General features: G+C 37.3%; 1 protein-coding gene and 1 pseudogene across 1 annotated transcript in view; one reads left to right on the forward strand and one right to left on the reverse strand.

Moving 5' to 3' along the window:
• Positions 1-22,496, reverse strand: part of TCF12 (transcription factor 12) — a 393,445-nt gene that overhangs the window by 249,317 nt on the left and 121,632 nt on the right.
• The window catches only part of LOC116749824, a 117,136-nt pseudogene continuing 99,714 nt past the window's right edge, over positions 5,075-22,496 (forward strand).

A 22,496-nucleotide genomic window follows, 5' to 3' on the forward strand; every position in this document is an offset into this window, starting at 1 on the left:
GAAACAAAGAAAGGAGAAAGCCACAGTTGGGTTTCAACTGCTGGGTACCAGGGAGGAAAGTAATTAGAGGGCTTGATAAATAATTTGAGCTTTCCACAGGCCTGCATTAACAAAGCATAAAATCAAGCCTCAAGATAACTGACCAAAAATGTTTAACTACTTACAAATAATGTAAATTCTTATTTGTTTTATAGAGCAAAAACAAAACTCTGCAGATGAAGAGAAACTAAAACCTCTATAACCCATCTTCTACATTGAAAAATATGAAATAAAAAATTAATAGATGTGTGGAGAAATTAAAATGTGACCTATAGTCTAGGAAACACATTCCATACAGCCACATCTCAAGATGACAGATGTTGGAATAAGCAGAAAATGATTTTAAAACAGCTATTAGGGCTTCCCTGGTGGCGCAGTGGTTGGGAGTCCACCTGCCGATGCAGGGGACACGGGTTCGTGCCCCGGTCCGGGAAGATCCCACATGCCGCGGAGCGGCTGGGCCCGTGAGCCATGGCCGCTGAGCCTGCGCGTCCGGAGCCTGTGCTCCGCAACGGGAGAGGCCACAACAGTGAGAGGCCCACGTACCGCAAAAAAAAACAAAAACAAAAACAAAAAAAAAAACAGCTATTATAAGTATTGAAAGACTTTAAGAAAAAGATGGTCAAAATGAATGAACAGATGGAGACTCTCAGTAAAGAAAAGCTTTTGAAAATGGGAATTCCAGAATTTAAAATTACAATAACTGAAATAAAAAATCTGTTGAATAAGCTTAACAATGAACTGGAACCAGAAGAAGAAATGGTAAGTGACATTGAAGATAAAAAATATTGGGAAAAAAAGAGTAGAGCTTTAGCTACCCATTAGACCATACTAAATGGTCTAAAATACATGTAATCTGAGTATCAGAAGGAGATGAGAGAAAAAATGAGGCAGATTATATATCTGGAGTAAAATTTGGCAAAAAGTTTCCCATATCAGTGAAAAACATCAACTTGTATGCAAATCTAATGAGCTCAGCAATTCTAAGCAGGAGAAATTTAAATACTAACAAAGCACAACTTGGAATGAAGAGTTTAAAATTTTAAAACAAGAAACATACTAGTACCATAGTCAAGTGATAGCTTTAGAAACAGTAGTGGGTACCAAAAGCAAATGATCCCCAATATTAGATACCATAAGAGAAAGAGACACTGACTTCTAAGGTATTCTTTGAAGTTCAAATAGAAGTCTACACATGTGTGGCAAGGATGACATGGTGATTTGATATAAAAGCACTAGCCTGGTCTTTGCTGAAGCAATAGAAAGCAAATATCTGTAAGTTTTTTCCTTTAGGGGCTTCCCTTATGACGCAGTGTTTAAGAATGTCTGCCAATGCAGGGGACACGGGTTTGAACCCTGGTCCGGGAAGATCCCACATGCCGCGGAGCAACTAAGCCCATGCACCACAACTACTGAGTTTGCACTCTAGAGCCCGCGAGCCACAACTACTGAGCCCGTGTGCCACAACTACTGAAGCCCGCATGCCTAGAGCCCGTGCTCCGCAACAAGAGAAGACACTACAATGAGAAGCACGCGTACCAAAATGAAAAGCAGCCCCCGCTCGCCACAACTAGAAGAAAGCCCACGCGCAGCAACGAAGACCCAACGCAGCCAAAAATAAATAAGATAAAATAAATAAAACATTTAAAAAAAATGCGTAAAATCCAAGCCTTACCTTTCCATTACCTTTCAAACATTATCTATTCCTACAATCAATATCTCTCTTTTTCCAATTTTGGGACTGGCAATATGGAATAAAATGAATGATTATTACTAATGCAAACATCACAATGCTATCATATATTTAAAATAATAATGCTTTGAAAAACTGTACAAAGAACTTAAAGAAAGACTGTTCATATGATTAATTCTTTCAGAGGTTCCTGAGAAATTAATGCATAAAAACTTCACCGTAAAAGTGAAATGCTATTTTAAATTAATATAAAATTAAGTGAATTTTATCATATTATGAGCATATTTGGTCTTATGTACATAAAACTGTAAATTTGTGGGTTCCTAGAGAAGAATGGGTACATACATAAGTCAAATAAACAGCAGCATAACAATGTTAGGTTGGTACAAACCAAAATGATATAATAAAAAAAACTATCCAAATGATAGGGAGTGCATGATTTTTGTAAAACAGGAAAGAGAGCTCGGTCTTTCACCATGGTTTAACTTCAGTGGGAGAATATGAGTGGTGGCTTAAGGTTGGTAAATTCTTCCAATTACACCCAGGAGATAAAACTAAATCTAAAGGGTGAGAAGGTAAATGCAATGTTATTTTTGAAAATGTAATGCAAGTAAAAGGTAGAAAATTTTATGTTGTTAAAATGTGATTTATATCCAGTGTTTAAAGGAAAGGTTTATTCAGCTGAGGGTAAATTTTGTCTACAAAATTTTCAGAAATATTTGTTTTCCCTCACAATCCAAATAAAGCAGAAGAGGGGAAAGTCAAGAATAATTTTTTAATACCTCTGTGCTATTGCAGTAAGATACTACCATCTAACACTTAAAAGCTGATCTTCAATTTCTGCTCAAGGTGAAGATCTCCATAATCCAATCAATCTGTGGTCATTCAGCACCATTACAATTTCTTATATTAAGCATCTCTACTAAACTACTAAAATTATTATTTTTTTTAATGAATTTATTTATTTATTTTTGGCTGTGTTGGGTCTTCATTTCTGTGCGAGTTCTTTCTCTAGTTGTGGTGAGCGGGGGCCACTCTTCATCACGGTGCGCGGGCCTCTCACTGTCGCAGCCTTCTCTTGTTGCGGAGCACAGGCTCCAGACGCGCAGGCTCAGTAGCTGTGGTGCACGGGCTTAGCTGCTCCAAGGCATGTGGGATTTTCCCAGACCAGGGCTCGAACCCGTGTCCCCTGCATTGGCAGGCAGATTCTCAACGACTGCGCCACCAGGGAAGCCCTAAAATTATTATTTTTGAATAGTTTTAAGTGTATGAAATCGTTATCCTGTTCAGTATTTCTGAAAATAAGATTGTAACTGATATACAAATAGAAGACAGCCTAATCTAACAGAATGGTTTAGAGACCCAGAGTTAGCAAATACAGGTTAAGAGGTTAAAATCTCACAATTTTGCTCTATAAACATCTATGATAAAATAACCTATCTGTACCTCTGAGAATAATTTAAAATGTTTCCCAAGTATCATTCAGAAGGCCTTTCAGGTATTTAAAACGCTACGGAAAAAGTGATGTCAATGGTAAAATGCTGGCAGAGTACTTTTAGTTGACAATATTTCCGTAAGTCGGCACCTAATTCATTCGAACTTTGTGGCATTTGGCTGAGTTAGCCATTATTTGCCCCTTAAAACCTTAAACCCAAAGAAGTTGTAAAGATAAAATGCATAGTTTAAATGGATTTCTCCCTATGAGCAAGGAACTAGACTTAGCTTCGTGACCTCCTCAATTATGCCATTAACAAGATAGGGGAAAGGATGGGTAAATATGAGGAGTTTATAAATTGTTCAGAGCTGCTTTGATAGAGAAGAGGAAGAGAAAATAACTATACTTAGATTTCATAGTGAACAAAAACAGATCTGTCTTCCACCAACTCAGCAAATAAGCACACACTCAATTCTAAGTAATATATCCTCTTGTTTTATGTATCCCCTTGTTAGTCTCAAAGTGAAAAGGCTTGAACTGCACTGATTTGATTTACTCAATTCTGTACCTGCATACAATATCAAATATCTTAATTATCTGGTATTCTTCTCACCTCTTCTCAACATCTGAATCTCTGGTCTAGTTTTTCCTCCAGACCTTCAAACCAGCATTCCTATCTTTGATCAGGTTAGCTTTCAAAGCTCCTGCTATCCCAGGAAAACCACTCAATTTCTCCCTTGGTGTGCCTTCACTTAGAGTAAGTTATTTATTCATAGAGTGAAGAAAACTTAACACATTCTAAACATTTAATATATTTATTCCAGAAGTTTTAAGAGTGCCTGAAAAAATGGATCTAGTTGATTTCCTTCTATACCCAATTTCACTACTTAGTCTCTAACTCTGTCCTTTCAGCTCAACAAAGCATATCAGGAAACTACCAAAGCCATATCCGGAAAATAATGCTCAGTCAGATGGACCCAAGCACAATCCGAGGCTTTTCCATTTACTAGGTATGTGATGACTCTGTCTCTTCTTCTATAAAATGGGGTTTAATAATAGTATATAACTCACAGACTGAGGATGAGAATTAAATAAGATGGTACTTATTAGATAATCAGTATAGTGTCTGTCACACAGTAAATGCTCAATAATATAAGCTGTCTGAAACTGCATAGATGACCTTTTAATTCTCATTGTTAGAAAACTCATTTGGCAGTCTTGCCACATGAGAAATATTGTGGAAGGTTGGTATCTGTTGTTTAACGAACTGACTGGATCTAGGTTGTATTTCCCATTTGTGGTGTTACCTTTTCCAGTATCAGTTCCTCTCTGACCGGAATAATGATAGCCTGCTGGGGCAACAATCTTCCTCAACATGAATGATTGATTATTCATAGTAAATGACGTCATCTCTCAAAGTCTAACCACAGAGTAGAACACTGACACAAGGTGAAGCCCACTGTGAAGGTACTCAGGCTGCAAAGACATTCAAGTTTATGCCATATCAGCTTCATTTTTCCCTGCTTTTATGAGACAAAACCCTAGAAAATAAAAAAGAAGTAGTACAGTCGGCTCTCTGAATCTGCAGGCTTAGCATCTGCAAATTCAACCAACCGTGGATGGAAAACAGTTGAGGAAAAAAATCCCAGAAAGTTCCAAAAAGCAAAACTTCAATTTGATGTACACTGGCAACTATTTATATAGCATTTACATTATATTTACAACTATTTAGATAGCATTTACATTGTATTAGGTATTATAAGTAATCTAGAGATGACTGAAAGTATATGGGAGATGTGCATAGGTTATACACAAATACTATGCCATTTTACACAAGGGACTTGAGCGTCCATGGATTATGGCATTCCAGCACAGTCCTGGAATCAATCCCCTGCAGATACCGAAGGATGACGGTATCTTCATACACTGGAGGAGTAGGCGAAGGAGTCAAGGTAGTAGGCCAAACAGTTCAAATTGTAGGACTTAAATGTCACATTTTTTCTTTGCCTCAGTTTCCTCATTTGTGAAAATCAGATAACAATGGCTCTGCCTACTTAAATGAGACAGCATGTAAAATGCTTGGAAAGCACCTTGCATGTAGTAGTTTCTTAGTGTTTACAATGACCTATCCTCACAAAACCGTTTCCCTACAGTGTTTTAGTGTGTTATTTTAAAAGATTAAGGTAACACAAGACAGAAAATACTATCATTAAGTCACTCACTGTTTTGTACAATTACCTAATCATGACTCTTTCCACAATTTAACAATTTCTATTCAATAAGCATTTACTTAAGGTCTACTGTGAGTTAGGAACCATACTTTGTCATTCACTCCCCCACCAACAAGTGTCTCTTATTTGCTTTTTACATCTTCGCTGTGGTAGGCCATCAGCCCCACAAATGATGAAGCAAGTTAAAGTCAATAAAGCAGATGAAATGCTCCCCCCTCCATAAATGTCTTTACATTTTATATCCACTGACTTAAAGACATATATTTATGTGGAAATCATAACAAATCTATGAACCCTGGAAAATACTGAATTCTTTTCAAGCGTAAGATGTTGCCCCAAAAATGGTGCTAGAAGAAATTAACCTGAAAATCCCATGTGACTGAGAGTCAGAATGAAAAGCTTTAACTCTAACAAAGTAAAGGATGCATTTAATTTTGGCCACAAAAATGTGTAAAAGCAAGACTGATTTTAAAAATTTAGAATAGCTTTAGAAAAGAAGAAAAATCAGTAAAGTGAATCAGTCACAAATCTGGAACGCTCTCTGAGCATGCTGATTCATTCAACAAATAGAATGTATGCCCTGGAAGAGCTTCTCTAATGAACAAAAAGTTCATTAAAATGAAAATAATTAATCAATGGTGTAAGAAGTGTTAAACTGTATTTTTTTTTTTTTTTTTTTTTTTGCGGTACGCGGGCCTCTCACTGTTGTGGCCTCTCCCGTTGCGGAGCACAGGCTCCGGACGCGCAGGCTCAGCGGCCATGGCTCATGGGCCCAGCCGCTCCGCGGCATATGGGATCTTCCCGGACCGGGGCACGAACCCACGTCCCCCGCATTGGCAGGCGGACTCTCAACCACTGTGCCACCAGGGAAGCCCTAAACTGTATTTTTTAAATCCACAGATAGATTCTTAATAAAAAATTTAAAGCCTAGTAGAGTCATGTGGCTCATTATTGCAGATTTAATATAATGTGCTCTTACTCATGTCTATGTTCTCATAAATGCAATAATGCAATTGTTATATCCCATTTTTTCCTCCTAGCATCTCTGCTTTCTTCACTTTTCCCATTTAGTTTAAAAAGTTTTTTTTTTTTTTTGACTGTTTCCAATTTGGAACTGTCCAATCTGAATGTACAAAACCATTCTACCTTATTTTTCTCTTTTATCTATTAAGCTTCTTTTAATAAGTTTCTTTCCATCACAGTTTTAAGTAAAAAAGCAAGATACAAATTGCATGTTTACTATGATAACTACTTAAAAACAATGCCTAAGGGGGAAAAAACTGGAGGGAAATACAAAAAGTACTAATAGGTTCATTTAAAAAGTTGGATTGTTATTTGCTTCCTTTTTTCTGTTTTCAATTTTTCCTGAAATAAGGTTACATCATTTGAAAATTTTTTAATGAGTTTATATAATTTAAAAATAAGCTTTTCTCAAATTTACAAAACAGAAACAGACTCACAGACACAGAAAACAAACGTATGGTTACCAAAGGGGAAGGGGTAGGAAGGATAATTTAGGAATTTGGGATTAAATTATATACATTACTATATATAAAACAGATAACCAACAAGGACCTTCTGTATAGCACAGGGAACTACACTCAATGTCTTGTAATAAACTATAATGGAAGAGAATGTAAAAAAATATGTATATTTACATGTATGTGTAACTGAATCACTTTGCTGTACAACTGAAACTAACACAACACTGTAAACGAACTATACTTCAATAAATTTTTTTTAAAAAGAATGGCTTTTACACAGGGAACTGTATTCAATATCCTGTAATAAACCATAATGGAAAAGAATAAAAAAGAATATATATACATATGTACGTATAACTGAATCACTTTGCTGTACACCTGAAACTAATACAACACTGTAAAACAACTATACTTCAATAAAATAAATTTTAAAAAATAAAAAATAAGGTGGTTTTTTTTTTTTAAATCTTAAGTTAAGCCAAAAGCAATCACTGGGCAAATACAGACCTCCTTCCAGTCTAACATACATTATCATTTAAACATGTATATATTTAAATATTTTCTCTTAATTATGCACAATTCAAATGCAATCACAAACACATCAAGAAATTAAGGATCTTTTACTTCACAGAAATTTCATCAACTTAAATACTGCTTTAAGTGAATTAAGAACACTTAGTTTCTCCAAAGAACACATACAAATGGCCAACAAGTGTATGAAAAGATTCTCAAGATCATTAATCATCAAGGAAGTGCAAATCAAAACCACAATTAGATATTACTTTGCACCTGTTAGGAGAGCCATTATAGAAAACAAAACAAAACAAAAAAAACAGAAAATATGTATCAGCAAGGATGTGGAGAAACTGGAACCCTGTATATACTGTTGGTGGGACTGTAACAATATGGAGGAAAACAGTGCAGAGGTTTGTCAAAAAATGTAAAATAGAATTACCATATTATCCAGCAATCCTGTTTTTTCTGGGTATTTATAAAAAACAACCAAAGACAGAACCTCAAAGAAATACCTGCACTCTCAAGTTCACTGCAGCATTATTCACAATAGCCAAGAGGTGTAAACAACATGAATATCCATCCATAAATGGATGGATAAAGAAAACACAGTACATTCATACAACAGAATACTATTCAGCCTTGAAAAAGGGAAATCCTGTCATATACTACAACATAGCTGAACCTAGAGAACACTCTGGTATGTAAAATAAGCTAGTCACAGAAGGACAAATACTGCATGATTCCACTTAGATGAGGTATCTAAAGGAGTCAAATTCACAGAACAGGAAGGTAGAATGATGGTTGCCAATGGCTAAGGGAAGGGAGAAATGAGGTACTGTTCAATGGAAACAGAGTTTCAGTCATGCAAGATGAAAATGTTCTAGAGATTTTGTGTGCAACAATGTGCATACAGTTAACAATACTGTACCTTACACTTAAAATTTTAAAAGGGCATATCTCACGTTAATGTGTTTTTACATTTAAAAGAAAAGAGAACACCTAAGACTTCATAAGAAAATTTATATGTAAATAATATCATCCAATGAAGGAGGGGAAACCACTGTTTTTTAAAGATAGAAAAATGATGTCCATTTCTTATATCTTATCTCTGTAAGAATGATCTGTTTTCATTCCTTAACTTTATCCTCAAAGAAACCCTTCCTACTTTTGTTTCCTTTCACCCAAGGCCATCTAATGAGCCACAACTGAGTCAGACCCACAACTAGCTAGGCATTCATTTTACTTTATTCCCTGCCATAAAATAAGGTAAAAGGCATTTTTGTAATTACATCCAGTAAATGGCATACAGGCAAGGGCTAGAAAATGGCAATTATATTCACAATATAAAATATGCTGCAAACATACCAAGAAAGGATTCTAATTATGGGCCCCAATCCAAGACTTTTTTCAAAAATGTGCTCAGTAAACTTTTGATATAATGGTCATGTCTTCTTCTTATGTCACCCAAAATAACTTTCATGAATATGAAGACAGCTCACTAGTAATGGGATTAGGTAAACAATAAATGGATTTTAACAAAAGTGAAAGGCAGCGTTCTTCATACAAACTAAATGGCTACTATAAATTCGGAAAGACCATTTTCTTATAAAAAACCAAACAAAACAACCCCAAACCTCAATTACTTTTGCTTTTGCATAAGTGATGTCTTTTGTATTTTAACTCCAGCAGTTGCCAAAATAAGCCCATTTACACGTGATGCCTCTCAACAAGCAAATTTACATTTGGATTTTGTTGGCTTTGGACCAAGCATGCTGTTCTCTTCTTTGCACCATTGTTGTTTTCAGGCTTGGCAGTAGCTCTAGATCTTTGTTTAACTTAGTTCCCTTGTCTAACTTCTGCAGTATATACACACTGTAAAGTCAGCATGAAACATTTTAGCTTCCATCGCCACAATTAATTCCCACCATGGCAAAGGCTTGCAAAGTATGTTTATGTGGACCCAAAAGAAAAAAACATAGAGGACACAGCACTAATTTCTCCATCTGATGATTTAAAAAGCAATAAGAGAATTATTTGGTTCAATAGTATGCACAAATGATTTATCATGAAGATCGTATCCAATTTTTGTTTTTTCCCCCCCGGTACGCGGGCCTCTCACTGCTGTGGCCTCTCCCGTCGCAGAGCACAGGCTCCGAACGCGCAGGCCCAGTGGCCACGGCTCACAGGCCCAGCCGCTTCGCGGCATGTGGGATCCTCCCAGAGCAGGGCACGAACCCATGTCCCCTGCATCGGCAGGTGGACTCTCAACCACTGCGCCACCAGGGAAGCCCGATTGTATCTAATTTTAATGTATTAAGAGATGAGTAATCAGAGATAACCCCAGCAGTCACAGATAAATTTGTTAGGCTGACAAAATTCTCAGCTTTCTCTTCAACTCTATGTCCTTCCAATGCATTTTTAGTTTTGTCTAATATTTGACGTCAGGTAGAGTCTCCTGCCTCAAATTCTTCATGTAATTGTGAAAATGACAGCTTAATTTGTTAAACTTAATACCTGAGAGCCTCTTTATAGACTCACATGAGTCGATCATGCAATGGATCAATAATTTTAAAGGGATTTATACAGTATTATGAATTTGATCTTCAGCATTCTATGGTAAAACTTAAAAATGTGCGTGGATATGCTAAATGCACATAGAGCACAGAATGTGACTGTAATAACTTCCACAATTCCCATTTATATAATCATGAATAAACTCAGTTCCCTTCATATTCATATTATGAGTAAGCCAATCACACTACATGCAATTTTTCACCCTAATTGAGGCAGCAATATTATTAGAAAAATTCAGAAGAATTTTTGAATTGGCTCTGAATTGTGTTTTCTTGTATTTACATCTGATCATGAGACATCCTCAATGTCCTGAGAACTCACAGCCTTTCAAAAATAAATCATAGGGTTAAGACTTTATTTGAAAAGGCTTCTATCTCTTTCTACTAAATACCAGCTTAAAAACAGCTGTTCCTTCATTTGAAGGTTGAGCTCTTCTTCATATTACTTTTGGAGGAAAGGAAAGTCAGTAAAGCTATTTTTCAGAAAGTCAAACTCCTACTATTCAGCCAATTCTTGTGGAACTCCTTTCCATCTGTTCCCTGACATTTCAGTCAGGTTATGCACTTGCCAAAGAACTTTCTTTGGATACTGAATACACTGGTGAAGACAAATGGGGAAAGAATCAATTTACTTGTTACTAAGTATCACTAATTTAAAATATGAACAGCCATCAAATGTTATGTCAAGATAAGTCTACAAACATACAGTCCATTTTATAAACAATATCAGGAATGTAGACTGAACAAGAAGTTAATGACTCAGAATATTTTTGCTACGTGGTTGCATTAAAGTTTTATTCTATGAGAGAGAGCCGGTAAGAACCAATACAGGACTTCCCTGGTAGCACAGTGGTTAAGAATCCACCTGCCAATGCAGGGGACACGGGTTCGAGCCCTGGCCCAGGACGATCCCACATGCCACGGAGCAACTAAGCCCATGCCCCACAATTACTGAGCCTGCGCTCTAGAGCCCGCGACCCACAACTACCGAGCCTGCGTGCCACAACTACTGAAGCACGCGTGCCTAGAGCCCGTGCTCCGCAACAAGAGAAGCCACCAAAATGAAAAGCCCGCGCACCGCAATAAAGAGTACTACCCCCCGCTCGCCGCAATGAAGACCCAACGCAGCAAAAAAAAAAAAAGAATGAATACAATCATGTTTTCAAGAAGAGAAGAAAACTTCTCAAAAGAAAATCATACCACTAGAAAGGAGTTCGGGAATCATTTTGCAAGTAACTTAAAAAGAATTTTAATAATAAAAGCTCTTATTTAGGGAATAAAGTGAAAATAAATATTCAAATTCCATGCTTCACTATTTATTAGAGAAGCTGATCAAGAAAGATGTTAGGTAATTTCTGAAGAAGTCACAAATATAAGATCAAAGAGTAAAAGATAACTGATACAAAGAAATTCTAGGTTTTAATGACAACCAACCATGACTTTTGACAGTCTCAGAGAAATGGGACTGCTAAGTGATTAGAGCTACTGTGTCAGAGGGCATGCAGATTAATAACTCTACTTGTTCTTAGGGAGGTCCAGAAGAAAGCCTAAACTGTATAGATAAATTGGTCTCATGACTCTCAAAAAGCTAGTCTGAAACAAGGAGAAGGTCCACTGACTCAGTCCCACAGAGAGCTCAGGAACAAAGCTTACTGAGGTGGGGATGTGAAAGGAAAGGAGGGGATAGAGAGTGACACAAAACTAATCTCTCTTAGATTTCATCCTGAGAAAATGTGGAAGTATAAAGACTAAAAATATGTAATATGGACTACTAAACCAACAGCAAAAACAAAACCCTAAGTTAGATGAAATAAAGGATATCTTTCTGTCCTCCTTAAAGGTTTGACAGAAAAACAGAACCAAGGACAGGGAAAACATCTACTGACACAGGAGAAGTACAAATGCATTCCACAAGTGATCAGAAAAGACAAATAACCTGGACGGGGAATCCAAGTTAAATGGCTGGGTGTACAAATGACAATAAAGTAACTCAGACTAACAAAATGCTAAGACTGCTATTGGAATATTTCATAAGGACTCATAAATGAGGTAAAGTAGCAGACGAGTTTCAATACGGGCACATATGTAAGAAAAAACAACCCAAGCTCTGTTTACATAGTATTAGTCATTAGTGAGCTCTCAATTAAATCATCAGTTACCCAGAGAAGTGAAAATTAATGGATCCTCACTCAGCCCTAAGATATTAGAAGACAGTCTACAATGTACTGTGAGAAATATTAATTAAAATTAAAAAGTACTAGAAGACTTTAGATAAATTTTTGTGAATGAAAGATCCAGAATGCATAAGAGCATGCCAAAGCCATCTGGTCCGAATACTTAAGTTAGTTATATGTGTCAGGAGCACAGGAGGTTTAGGGGACGGAATCACTTGGCAAGTAAGAACTAGGCAAGAAACTCCACCATAGAAATCACAGAACTTGGAGTACCTTTTCCCCTTCCCTCGTTCACATGTGAAAAAAACATGCCAGAAAAGCTAAATCACCTATCTAATTTCCCAACTCTCAACCAGTTACAGTACACAGGACATGCACACCCGTGCATGTGCCCAGGGAATCACTGTACTTTAATATAATTCCAAGTTTTACTTTTATGTCTTCAATATACTAGAACAAGGACTAAAGAAAAATACAGATATTCCTAATCTTCCCTTCCCCTGTTCCTAAAGCAGCAGCTTCCTGTTAAAGATAACAAAAATACTTCTTTAAATGAACAAAAATATTTTAGATAAACTCCATGGCTTCTTTGATTATATTTTAATTGTCCTTTCCTGATTATAGGAAGAACATGCTTCGGCAAGAACGCAGACATAACAGTAGATTTTCATGCAAGTGATACACTTCTAGAAACCTGAAACCATAGATCTCAAAAACTCAACCTGTGAGTAGTACAAAACAGTGCCAGACACTTTTCTATTATTGACAACTTTCCTTAACCCAGTCCTAGTCAGACATTATAAGTTAATAGCTATTTTAACCTCTTTCCAACTGAAATAGAAAATTTTCACTTAATTTTGTTTTTGCTCAAATACATAAGAAATATTAGTTTATTTTAAAGACTATTTCATTTTGTATTTAAAATTCCTTTCCTCTAGAAATCCATCAGGCTGTTTTAAACATGGCTTATATCATATTACAGTGTTGACTGTGATATACCATTTAATTTCGGTCAATAATACACACGTTTATTAACACTAGAGAGAGAGTCCTTCCTGAACAAGAAATAATGACTTTCTGCCATGTCTAATTAAAAGTGTGTGTGTGTACGATAAACTACATATTCATAAAAATGGTAGTGGGGGTGGAAATCAGTACTAAAATGGATTCTACCTTTCAGTTAATTCGCCCATTAAAAGCAAGGATACTTCTTATAACATTAGAGAATCAAAGAAATGAAACACATACACCTAAGAAACTGAACAATTTTCCAAGGTAGCCAAAATCGCTACCAACAGTCATGATCATAAGAAAATGACAGCCAGGAATGTTTCTTTTTCTCTCTCTCATCTACTCTGTATCTGCACTGGATCCCTTGACCCTTCTACTGACCACCCACCTCACCTTACAGTTAGGTAGCTTGTACTATTCTTTGAAATCTGCAGAGGAAGTAATTTTCCAAACTATACTGGTTTTATTACTTTATATTTTATCATTTCACAACCATCAATTAAAGGAAATTACCCCTTTAAAAATTTTAATTTCTTAGTCCAGGGAAAAATAACTGACTTCTCCTTTTGATTAACTGACCTCCCCCACCTTAACTGAATAAGCACATCATCCCAACATGCTAGTTACTTGCAGCTGCCCAAATCCTATGACACTATAAGCATCAAAAAAAATCCCTCTACAGAGGGGACAATGATATAGGGCTTGCTTCTTTCTTTACTCTGCTCCATTTAGAAGTCTCTCATATATGACACCAAGAATACAAGCAATAAAAGAAAAAGTAGGTAAACTGGATATCATGAAAATTGAAAGAAACTGAAAAGACAACAGAATCATAGGTCTGATAAAGGACTTGTATCTAGAATATATAAAGAACTATGACAACGCAGTCACTGAAAATGGCAAACAATCTGAACAGATCTCCAAAGAAGATACACAAAGAGCCAATAAGTACCTGAAAAGATGTTCTACCAGGATGGCTATAATCAGAAAGACAGATAATCCCAATTGTTGGCCAGGATTTGGAGAAACTGGAACCCTCATGCACTGCTGGTGAGAATGTAAAATGGTGCAGCCATTTTGGAAAGCAGTGTGTCAGGTCCTCAAAATATTAAAGATGGAATTATACCATATGACCCAGCAATTCCACTACCAGGTATATACCAGGACGAGCTAAATGTCAAATTACAAAATACAGCCTAGCTGCACTTTAAAATAGATCCTCTCCAGCTATTTTACTCCATTACAATTATTTTCCTAATCCAGACCTTTATCTACAACAAGATGCCCTCATTACCCTCCATCACTGGTATTCTAATCAATCCAGTCCACACTACACTTAGTAAAAACTTCCCCAAATACTGCTTCAAAAATCTTTCAAGGGTCCCTCAAAGCCCCAAACTACTGAATTTGTCAATCAAGGCTTCCCACAATCTCATCCTGATCCACATTTCTAATCATATTCCATGAGGCTCCACTAAGGAAGTCTTCTAATCCTGTCAGGCCAAGATCTTCAGTGTCTTTTTTTTTTAAAAAAAACAAATATAAACAAAAAATAAAATTAAGAAAAATTTAACCCATCTAAGACACCTCTCAGAGTCCATCAAAAGCAACTCTAATGACATGACTGCAAACACTTTTCACGCTATTATTTGGATAAAATAATTCCTCCAGGAAACTATCATTTTAACAAGTCAAATCCCTATTTCATCATTGTGTGTATATAACCTTGTACAAATCAAGCAGATATCAAAGACTCTGTTTCTTCATTTGAAATATACATTATTTATATCTCAATTTCATCACCACCATATCACTAAAAAACTCTGCAGAATGCTTAACTCTGCAGTTAAGCATTCTTTTAGAGGGCAAAGAGAATTTATACAGATGATTATGTGTTAATTCATGGCATCCAATTTTGAACCATTTCCATTTTTTTCCCCTTCTAATAGATAATCTGGTGTTTACTTTCCTTTTGAACCTGTACAATCCCTGTCAAATGACTACAGAGCTGTGAAATTAGAGGTATTTAGTTAATGGCACATTTTTAGCATTAAATAAGCAAAGCTGCCAATTTTTACTAACATTCCACAAATTCTGTAAGTAGAAAAATAGGAATCTATTTTCTCAGGGCTGTTCACATCCTTCCAATTCCTTATAAGTAGGAAATTTCTATAGTTTAGAAAAAAAAGATATAAGAAGCCAAACTATCACATATTCTAAGAGTTGCTCTAAAAAGAAGAAAAAAACTAAACATCTTGCCACCACTACTCACACCAAATTATTAATTCACTTCAGGTAATAAGGCAGAAAAGGAAAGAAAAGACTAAAACTTTCCCCATCACCAACTGTGAAACCAGTCATTCCTAAGGTCAAAAGAGTCCAGGAATTACCACTGCTAAATAAAAATTCCACATTATCACAACATAATACCTCCCATTTTCAAATTTATTGTAAAATCTCACACAATAAAATTGACTTCATTTTCCTTTTGTTGTACAGTTCTATGAATTTTAACGCAATTATAATTTTCAGCCAGTATTTCTTCAAACATGTTTTTCTGCATCGCACTATTTCTCCTCTCCTTCTGGGACTCCAACGACACAAATGTTAGCCCTTATGTTACAGCTTCAGTTCTCTGAAGCTCTTATTTTTTTCTATCATTTTTCTCTTTATTGTTCAGATTGGAAAATTTCTCTTGCCCTATGAAGTTCAGTGACTCTCTCCTCTTTCCTCTCCTTTCTGCCACTGAATATATCCAGGGAGCTTTTATTATGATTACTGTATTTTTCAGTTTGAAAATTATATTTGATTCCTCTTTATATCATTTACTTCTTTGCTGATACTTTTAGCTTAACACTTGTTGAAGGGGTATTTGCAATGGCTTATTCATGCATTTTTATAATGGTTGGTTAAAGTCTTTGTCTAATGATTCCAACATCTTCATTGTCTTGTCAGTAAGGTCTATTATCGCCTTTTCCAATGTGAGTTGAGGTATTCGTGGTTCTTTGCATATTAACTGTGGATTATATCCTTGACATTTTTAATAATATATTATGTAACTCAGGATCTTCCTGATTCCTGTGGAGTATATTGATATTTTTGTTTTCACAGGCAGTTGACCTGGTTAGGTTCAAGCTGCAAGTTCCAATATGCTTTCTGAAGGTTGTGGTTTCAATGTCAGTTCAGTTTTCAAAGCCTTTACAACGCTTTTTAGATTTCCCATGGATACACCACCCAGTGGTCAGTCTGCAACCTGGGTGGAGTTTTATCCAGCTCAGTATTCAAAGTCTTTAAAATGCTAATTAGGGGGCTTCCCTGGTGGCAGTGGTTGAGAATCTGCCTGCCAATGCAGGGACACAAGTTCGAGCCCTGGTCCGGGAAGAGGGAAGATCCCATGTGTCGCAGAGCAACTAAGCCCTTGCGCCACAAATACTGAGCCTGCACTCTAGAGCCCATGAGCCACAACTACTGAAGCCCGTGCGCCTACAGCCTGTGCACAGTAACAAGAGAAGCCACCACAATGAGAGAAAAACTAGAGAAAAAGCCCGCAGGCAGCAACGAAGACCCAACGCAGCCAAAAATTAATTAATTAATATTTTAAAATGCTAATTAGGATCTGATCCATGCATTTGCACAGCTTCAATGCGCTCAAGTGTGTGTACACAACTTCACAGGTCTCTTTCCCAAGATCTTTCCTCTTCTCCCCAAGGCACTTTCCAATTTCCTGAGAATACCCTTTTCTGTCCTCCAGCCAGGAACAGTCTACTTCTGTAACCTCTGCCTGCGGGGGGGTCAAACAATGGGAGGACAGACTAAAAATGGAGTTTGCCTCTGCCCACTTTGAATCACAGCATCAAAAAGAGAGTAAGGCTCCCCTCCCTCAGAGTTCTGGCTCCTTCAGACACCTGTTGCAAACTGATGTCATTACATGTGACTGCCTGAAACTGGGTTGTGAGTAAATGAAAAAAAAAAAAAAAAAAAGCAGAGAATGACCCAACTCTCTGAGCTTTGCAACTCCTCACGCCAGAATCAGAAGGCTTCTAGATCTCATTCTCTCTATACCACAGTGCTCAATTCCAGGTTTCTGGCTGCACTGAGGTCAGGCCAGGGGATCCTAGAAGTTTGGTGGTATTCAAAAACTGATGTTCTTCTCCAATCTGCGTGCTGCTATTTACCATGTATTCTGTCCAGGTTTTACAGTTCCATTCAGTTGCAAAGAAAGGGTGGTGTATGTTTACTCCATATTATCCAGAACCAGAGGATACCCCCTTTTTAAGTAGGTAAAGGAACCCTACCTTTCCTGATTTCTAAATTCTGAATTACAGAATCTGTTATCTTAACAATATTCTCTAATACCCAACTATGATGAGAAGCCAGGTCAGAAAGACTCAGAAGACGGATTTAATCCCCAAACCTCAAGCCAAACAATCCTTTTAGCCAAACTTTCAGCTGCAAAGGTGACAGAAACATCACTGACTAGCACTTCAGCAAAATGCAAAGGCAGTGTTTTTCTGAGTTCCACAAGGCCACATCAAAGCCTTAGCAATCACCTGACAAGAGCCAACATTCTAAAAACAGGAGTAGCCCACAACACATAAAAATAAAGGTAAAAAGGAGAAAAATACGGAGCTAGCAGTAAATGGTTTCTAAGACCTCATGGAAACATTTCCATGTTGTTAGCTTCATACATTACTTAGGTTTAGATGAAAAGTCTACTCCAGAAATAATCACTCACATAATAAAAAATGGCACAAGTGTAACTGCCTTAACATTCTATTCAGTCTGAGTGGCAAGCCTAGTAGCTGGCATCAACCACACCATCCCCAAAATCAGCAATTGGTTGGAGTCCATAGTCACCCAAACAGTAGAATTTGATGAGTAAAAAAAGGCTGCTCAGTCCAAAATATCTAATAGTAGCCAGCCACATTGCCTAAACTCCCACCATAGTAACTCACTTACACAAATGTGTTATCATGGTTATGTACATGCTAGACACTGTGCCATATGCTAATTAGAAAATTTCCATCTAGTGAGTCATATATAAATAATGGAATTAAGAGAAAGAAAATGGATATTAAATTATTTTTTCAGTATGATTACTGCTAGGTAAAAACAGAAGAGGAAGAGAAAGAAGAGGAGGAGAAGGAAAAAAGATGAGGAGGACAGGGAGGAGGAAGAGAAGGGGAGGAGGAGAAGGGGAACAGCAGGAGAGGAGGGGAGGGGGAGGTGCAGGAGGGGGAGGGGGAGGAGGGGGTGGGGGAGGAGGAGGAGGAGGCGGGGGGGGAGGAGGAGGAGGAAGAGGAAGAGGAAGAACAAACACACTGAAATTTTTACTGTGTTTAGGTTTCAGCAGAGACACTGTGGGCAGTATTTTTCCTAGTTTTACTTCCTGCCCCCACTTTTTAAATTTCCTCTAATGAATATAATTACTTCAAAATAAGAAATAAACATTTATTAAAAATAAAGCAAGCTGTGGGGCTTCCCTGGTGGCACAGTGGTTGAGAGTCCACCTGCCGATGCAGGGGACACGGGTTCGAGCCCTGGTCCGGGAAGATCCCACATGCTGTGGAGCAAGCCCATGTGCCACAACTACTGAGCCTGTTCTCTAGAGCCCACTCACCACAACTACTGAGGCCCATGCCCCTAGAGCCTGTGCTCTGCAACAAGAGAAGCCATCGCAATGAGAAGCCCGCGCACTGCAACGAAGAGTAGCCCCTGCTCACCGCTACTAGAGAAAGCCCGTGCGCAGCAACGAAGACCCGATGCAGCCAATTAATTAATTAAGATTATATTTTTAAAAAAAGACTGAAGAGGCAGGAACACTGCCAAAAACATAAAAAATTAAAAAAATAAAGCAAGCTGCACACAATTACCATATGACTCAGAAGTCAGACTCCTGGGTATTTACTCTACAGAAATGATAACTTGGTTCACAGAAAAACTGGTATAAAAGTGTTCATAGCTATTCTAATCATATTCTCCAAAAACCATAAACAACATAAATGTCCTTTAACAGGGATAAAGAAACTGTGGTACATCCACATAAAGTAAGCATGGAAAACTGGTAGGGAAAAACTGGCAGAAACCTTAGGAGTCATCTGGTCTATCTTCCTAGTTAGTGTCAAGTCCTACCAACAGCATGCTAAGCTGATGGTTACAATAAATCAGAGATGGGGTGCTCAGACCTCTCGAGATAGTCTTCACCACTGGTGAAACACAGAATCTCCTGGAAAATTCTCTCTTAAATTGAGATGAAAACTGTGCTCCTCTACAGCAGTAGCTGTCCTGCAGGTGAAATCTAGCCCACTGTCTGTTTTTAGAAATAAAGTTTTGTTGGAATATAGTCATGTGCATTTGTTTACCAAATGATTACTTTCATGTTACAATGGCAGAGTTGAATGGTTGCAAACACAAAACCCAAAATATTTATCTGGCCCTTTACCAAAACAGTTTTTCTTCCACTGTTCTAGAGGAACACCATAGAAGTCTATGCCCTCTTTTACATGACAGTATTCAAAAACGCGGAGCATAAATAGTCCCATTTGTTCTTAGTCTTCCCACCCCATTTATTGGTTACTACTCCTATGTCACAGTAGCTCAAATCTTAAACACGCCCTTCTAGACACTACAGTTGATGAATATCACTCTTAAAGTATAAAAATGAATTCACCACCCCATTGAAGACGATAGTGGAACCATTAGCATCTATGATTCTGATACCACATTCATATTAATGCAATTTAAGGTTTTATTTACTTCTTTTTATGCTCCATCACATTTTTTACAGTAATAACTTAAAAAAAAAACTAATGTGCATGTATTACTTTTGTAAACAAAAACACTGTATGAGGATATATTCACAAATTCTTTCAACATAATTTGTATGTAGCTGGAGACCGGACATTATTTCAGGTATTTAAAGCACCTCGGTGATTATTTTCTCTTTCTCTTCACTTACTGTATGCTACAATTCTATTCTATTATGTTATTTGATACAAGCTTTTCAGTTTGAGGATTATTCTCCTGAATGAAACAAAATAGGCTCTGTAGTCAAAGTCCCAGGAGGAAAATTCAGGAAACAGGTACATCAGTAAAGAGAGATAGAAAAAAGGAAGCAAGAGGGTGCCCACAAGAAACCTCAACAAGGGACTTCCCTGGTGGTCCAGTTGTAAAGAATCCACCTTGCAACGCAGGGGACTCAGGTTCGATCCCTGGTCAGGAAACTAAGATCCCACATGCTGCGGGGCAACTAAGCCCGTGTGCCACAACTACTAAGCTCGTGGGCCTCAACTAGAGCCCGTGTGCCACAAACTACAAAGCCCACGCATCCTGGAACCCGTGCGCCACAACTACAGAGCCCACACACCCTGGAGCCTGTGCGCCAAAACTAGAGAAAACCCACACACCACAACTAGAGAGAAGTCTGAGCACCACAACGAAGAGCCCGTGTGCCACAATGAAAGATCCCGCATGCCTCAACAAAGATCCTGCATGCCACAACTAAGACCCGACACAGCCAAAAAAAAAAAAAAAAAAAAAAAAAAGAAACCTCAACAAGTGTGATTTAGTGAAAATAACCAAAGGCTTATCAAGCAGAGAGGACTAGGCTTGATTTAGGCTCTGTTCCTTTTTAGCTATATAACATACAATCGTAATTTCAAAAGTAGATTAAAGTGAAGGTATAATGAATGAGCCATACACTACCTTAAATACATTTTAATCATAAGACATAACCCAATATTTTGATGTAGGCATCACCTTCACCTAGCCTCAAGTCTCTATCTAGAAGAATTCCCTGCCCTCCCTACCCTATTCCAAGGAAGAGTGAGCTTCCTGACTAATGTGCACAGTTCTTGAACACGTGGGGCTAATATTATAAAAAGCTGTTAATACCACTGATTGACACTATTCTTCCAATCAGGTGTTGGAAGGGTATGAGACAGAAATTCTGGGTATTTTCTTGCAGTGCTGGCAAGCCCATTTGGCAGCAGCAGCTTTAAAGCCGTGAACTCTAATCGTGGTATCATTAATAAAACTGACATTTTAATCTTCATATGTCACTCTCTTGTGTCTTACTTTTCATTTGGCTCCAAATTTAGGATCAGGACTGTTTTTCTGAGTATGGATCCTCTGATTAGAGTTCCACATTGCCCTTCTTGCATAAAGTCATACTCCTAATGCATTCTCCACAGTGTTCAGAGCTTGTTTCTTTAAAGTATAGCAAAAACCAATGCATTTGCAAAGAAATAAATTCAGAACCTTCCAGAATTTTTCTCTAATTTACACTCAGTAAAGTATTTTATAGCTCCTTGTTCATTCTAAGTATTCAACTCAGCTTTCATAAAACAACCTTCTTTATGAACTCATTGGTTTAATTTTTAAAAAATAAGTATTAACAGTTTGAGAACAAATACAATTGATTCTTGGTAAAGATACAATTCATGTCGTTGGAGCAGTACAGAAGCATACTAGAATATAACTGGTTACACATGAGGGACTAATGGAGCCATTGTCATCAGTCAGTATATTTTCCAGGGGGAATGAAAAGGATTCATTAATCTGGTTGGTAAAGAGAACTTCAATATCCTCAGCTTTAAAACGGGGATACCATTATCTTTCTTTTAAGGTTCCCATGATGATTAAATGATATAACAGGTAAAAAGTACCTAGAGAAGTATCTGGCACATACTAGGTACTCAATAAATACATACACTAAGCCAGCACTGAACGGAACCGAGCCCCACACCAATACAGAATCTCTATAACACAACTCAGTATTATCTGAATAATCTACTTGAGGCAAAAACTGGGAATGCTGTTGGAGATTATTTGTCATAATCCCAGCTAACCTTTCAGTATGGAAACCAAAACAAATTTTAAAAATTTCCTGATAGCATAAATATGACTATATATATATATGTGTGTGTGTGTGTGTGTGTGTGTGTGTTTTTGTGTGTGTGTGTGTATATATATATATATATATATATATATATATAAAATCAATAGAGAGAGGAAAAGCCTCAATATCCTAAAAGAGAAGGAAAACCACCTGGCACTGTGCAGATTATTCCACTCCCACCTGTGTGAGCTACCAACAGTAACCTGTTCTCCTGTCAGTTCAGAAATCCCCTAAAATCAGGCTATTACTATTTCCATCTTCCAATCCCAAGGCCTGACAAGAGAGGACCAGTCCAAAAAATATGATTACTAGGGTCTAAGATTATTAAAAGAAAAAAAGAAATGTAAAACTATTCAGAATCACACTTTCTACCCTTATAGGCAGTATACTAAATGTGAGTTCATATCTGCTAGGTTTCAGTCACTGCAGTAGAATCATATA

The sequence above is a fragment of the Phocoena sinus genome, chromosome 2 (assembly GCF_008692025.1).
Source record: "Phocoena sinus isolate mPhoSin1 chromosome 2, mPhoSin1.pri, whole genome shotgun sequence".
NCBI classification, from domain to species: Eukaryota; Metazoa; Chordata; class Mammalia; order Artiodactyla; family Phocoenidae; genus Phocoena; species Phocoena sinus.